The 4,853-nt window shown below is 43.1% G+C and overlaps 1 long non-coding RNA gene across 1 annotated transcript; it reads left to right on the top strand.

Moving 5' to 3' along the window:
* Positions 1-1,130: 1,130 nt before the first annotated feature.
* LOC130355587 (uncharacterized) lies at positions 1,131-1,609 on the top strand. The gene is made up of 3 exons (XR_008888588.1): positions 1,131-1,182; positions 1,294-1,396; positions 1,497-1,609. It is a non-coding gene; the product is annotated as an uncharacterized LOC130355587 (long non-coding RNA).
* The last annotated feature ends 3,244 nt before the right edge of the window (positions 1,610-4,853 follow it).

Genomic DNA, 4,853 nt, shown 5'->3' with positions numbered 1-4,853 from the left:
ACCACGTCACTGATGCCTGCTGGGGACAACACTTCCGCCCTTAGTTTATCTACACAGGGTGCCTCCAGCTGTTTCACCCCTACAACTCCCAGCTTGCCCTGACATCTATAGGCTGTCAGGGCATGCTGGGAGTTGTAGAAGTGAAACAGCTGGAGGCACCCTGTGTAGATAAACTATAATATAGTGCTATGGCGCTAGCCTGTTCCCTCCGTCAAAGCCCCCCCCCATACCCCGTTCCCTCAATCACAACCCCCCCCCCCCGCTCGCATACCCTGTTCCCTTCATCACAAACCCCCCGCCCGCATACCATCAGTCCTTTTTCAGGCGTGAAGTAACGCCAGGCTGCAGCCGGCCACTAGGAGGGAGACCCCTAGTGGCCGGTTTTCAAATGTAAATTACACCATGTTAATAAAAAAAAAAAAAAAAATAATGAAACTATATTAGAAATATGTTGTAGTACATATGTACTACAACATATCAAAAAAAAAAGTTGGTGACAGTGCCCATTTAAACTATTGATGTGTTTGTTTCAGGATATGATGAATCCTTTAGGTTTCTACGTTGCAGGGGAAATCATGTTGGTGATTGGTTTCGACCACACCTGCAAGTTGACACCTGGGAGGAACATGACATTTTTGCGCCTCCCTGGTAGGAGAGGATATCCTCCTACCTCTCCTATAAAAGTGTTCTGTATTTTGTATGACTAAGGCTCTCTGATGAGCTGAAACGTGTCACCTGTGTCTGCCATGTCTATGTACCTGTGGAATATTATCCAATAAAAGCAACATTTTTACGGGAGCCGCGCTGGACATCCTTTCTTGTTTTTGATTACCTTGTTATGATATATATATATATATATATATATATATATATCTATTTCCACCATTAGTTGTTATTAAAAACTATTATGCTGCTTGGGGTAATAGTCAACCCCTGTTTGTTTGTAGCACTTTTCTATGAAACATATAAAATTGCTATTTTTGTATCACTCTAAGCACTTATGCCTATAAAAAGGTGACCTTCTGTTCTATCAGCTGTAGCTGGGATTCCACAGTCTGTCCAGTAGATGTCACTGCTACCATGTATTTATCTGATAACCTTACACTGGCAAATGTCATCTTGAAAAACACTTGAACATGTACCTTACCGTAAATTATACCTGCAGCAAATCCCCATCATTAGGTAACAGAATTTGCTGTTACAAATGTGATATCATTCACAGCAAGACATAGGATTATCAGGAACATGGTACACATCTGAAGTGAACTTTTTTTCTTCAAATGTTGATAATAGGTGACTTAAGTGACTTTGAAGCATATGGTCGCCAGCTGAGATTTCACCTTTTTACCAGTTGGAAAACAGTGGAAACAGGAGGCGGTGTATTGATCATAAAGGGGTCAGTGGAAACAGGGGCAAGGAATGGACAAGGGAGGTTGTGCATAGGGCACAGAGCAGTATTGACACTAATGTTAGTTTTTTGTATTTGTTTTTTACAGGACAGCGCAGGAACATTCTGCTGCAGCTGTGTATATAGACACTACAATGCTGTGGAAGTAATAAAAAGCGCTCAAAATAACTTAACCCAAAGTTTTGAGAATAAGGAAATGAGTGAATGCCAGTAACTTGCCATCTGGGTTTCTCTTTATGTGAGTGCCTAGGTGGGGTTTCCAGTTTACAAAATATGTGTATGCCATCAGTGAACAAGAACTGTGGGGGAGATTTATCAAAACCTGTCCAGAGGAAAAGATGCTGAGTTGTCCATAACAACCAATCAGATCGCTTCTTTAATTTTTGACAAGGCCTCTGAAAAATGAAAGCAGCGATCTGATTGGTTGCTATGGGCAACTCAGCAACTTTTCCTCTGGACAGGTTTTGATAAATCTCCCTCTGTGTGTACAGAGAATGAAAGTCCAGCTCCATTGACAGCAGCATAAATGTGACTGGTAGTTTCCTTACACACATCTAGAGTTTGAGCTGTTTAGCTAACAGAGCATTGTCTTGGCTAGGGATGTCCCGATACCATTTTTTTAAGACCGAGTACAAGTACCGATACTTTTTTAAAAATGGGCACTGTCATGAACCTTTTTTTTTATATATATATATATATATATATATATATATATATATATATTGTAGTACTTATGCACTACAACATATCTCTAATATAAATCCATTATCATTTTTTTTTTAAATTAAAATATTGTATTTTATATTTGAAAACCGGCCACTAGGGGTCTCCCTCCTACAGTGGCTGTCTGCAGCCTGCCGTGACGTCACAACTGAATTCAGACCGATGCCGGCTGGGCATTCGGTCCTAATTCAGTCAGCCTGCGCTCGCTCCCTGCCTGTCAATCAGACCGGTGGAAGCGAGCACTGTGAACGCCTGGGCTGAGCTCCTTGGCTGCCTGGCCTCACAGCTGCCTGTGCTCATTTGCTGCCCGCCCCCGGCATGTACAGTCTGGAGGCAGTGTGGCTCCAGGAATGTACATGTCCTGTATGGGTAAGTGAGGTCCTATTTCACTTACCCGTACTTCGTTTCGGTCCCGGGTCTCGGGGGTGAGCACGGCAGGTGGGCGATGCTCCTATACTCCTCCTCCCTGGATAACACTACACTGCTAAACAGGGAGGAGGAGACCCCGGAGCAGCCTGACATGCTATTGGCCGCTCATCTATGTGCGCTCCGGATGGGAGAGCAGCATAGATGAGCTAAGGGCGGAAGTAGGCCCCTCCCAGCAGGTATCAGTGACGTTGCACCTGCTGGGCAAGTCTGCCTGGTAAGTGAGCACACTACCAGGCAGACAAAAATATATTTCTAAGGGGGTAAAAACATTTTTAACTCCTTGGGGACGGAGCCCATTATAATCCTAAGGACGGGAGCATTTTTTGCAATTCTGACCACTGTCACTTTAAGCATTAATAACTCTGGGATGCTTTTACTTTTCATTCTGATTCCGAGATTGTTTTTTCGTGACATATTCTACTTTATGTTAGTGGTAAATTTTTGTCCATACTTGCATCATTTCTTGGTGAAAAATTCCAAAATTTGATGAAAAAATTGAAAATTTAGCATTTTTCTAACTTTGAAGCTCTCTGCTTGTAAGGAAAATAAACATTCTAAATAAATAATATTTTGATTCACATATACAATATGTCTACTTTATGTTTGCATCATAAAGTTGACATGTTTTTACTTTTGGAAAACATCAGAGGGCTTAAAAGTTCAGAAGCAATTTTCCAATTTTTCACAAAATTTTCTAAATCGGAATTTTTTAGCGGCCAGTTCAGTTTTGAAGTGGATTTGAAGGGCCTTCATATTAGAAATACCCCATAAATTACCCCATTATAAAAACTGCACCCCTCAAAGTATTCAAAATGACATTCAGTAAGTTTGTTAACCCTTTAGGTGTTTCACAGGAATAGCAGCAAAGTGAAGGAGAAAATTCAAAATCTTAATTTTTTACACTCGCATGCTCTTGTAGACCCAGTTTTTGAAATTTTACAAGGGGTAAAAGGAGAAAAAGCCCCCCAAAATTTGTAACCCAATTTCTCTCGAGTATGGAAATACCTCATGTGTATTTCAAGTGTTCGGCGGGCGCAGTAGAGGGCTCAGAAGGGAAGGAGCGACAATGGGATTTTGGAGAGTGAGTTTTGCTGAAATGGTTTTTGGGGGCATGTCGCATTTAGGAAGCCCCTATGGTGCCAGAACAGCAAAAAAAAACACATGGCATACTATTTTGGAAACTACACCCCTCAAGGCACGTAACAAGGGGTCCGGTGAGCCTTAACACCCCACAGGTGTTTGACGACTTTTCGTTAAATTCAGATGTGTAAATGAAAAAAAAAATTTTTCACTAAAGTGCAGGTTTTTTCCCCCAAATTTACCATTTCTACGAAGGGTAATGGAAGAAAAATCCCCCCAAAATTTGTAACGCAATTTCTCCCGAATACGGAGATACCCCATATGTGGCCCTAAACTGTTGCCTTGAAATACGACAGGGCTCTGAAGTGAGAGAGCGCCATGTGCATTTGAGGCCTGAATAAGGAATTTGCAGTAGGGGTGGACCCGATTACAAGGATGGGGCTTGTCTTCACCAAAACCCTACAGCAGTGTCTCCCACAGGGTGCCTCCAGCTGCTGCAAGACTCCCAGCCTGCCTGGACAGTCTATGGCTGTCCGGCAACACTGGGAGTTGTGGTTTTGCCACAGCTGGAGGCGCCATTTAAGAAACACTACTGTATGAGACGTTTTTCATTTTTATTGGGGGGGGGGGGGGCGACGTGTAAGGGGGTGTATATGTAGTGTTTTACTTTTTATTATTTGTTAGTGTAGTGTAGTGTTTTTATGGTACATTCACACAGGCAGGGGTTCACAGTAAGTTTCCTTGAAGGAAACCCACTGTAAACCCGCCCGTGTGAATGGACCCTGTACATTCACATGGGGGGGTGGGGCGCCCCAAACCTTCAGCTGTGGCAAAATGACAACTCCCAGAATGCACTGACAGACCGTACATGCTGGGAGTTGTAGTTTTACAACAGCTGTAGGCACACTGGTGGGGAACCACTGAGTTAGAAAACAGACTCTAGCTCAGTGATTCCAACCCATGTGCCTCCAGCTGTTGCAAGATTACCACTCTCAGCATGTACGGTCTGTCAGTGCACTCTGGGAGTTGTAGTTTTGCAACAGCTGGAGGCACACGAGTTGGAATCACTGAGTTAGGAAACAGACTCTAACTCAGTGTTTCCCAACCAGTGTGCCTACAGCTGTTGCAAAACTACAATTCCCAGCATGCCCATACAGTCAGGGATGCTGGGCGTGTAGTTCTGCAATATCTGGCACTTCAGATGTTGCAGAAC

The sequence above is a fragment of the Hyla sarda genome, chromosome 2, assembly GCF_029499605.1.
Source record: "Hyla sarda isolate aHylSar1 chromosome 2, aHylSar1.hap1, whole genome shotgun sequence".
Classification (NCBI taxonomy): Eukaryota; Metazoa; Chordata; class Amphibia; order Anura; family Hylidae; genus Hyla; species Hyla sarda.
This window is presented reverse-complemented; position numbering and strand designations above follow the sequence as displayed.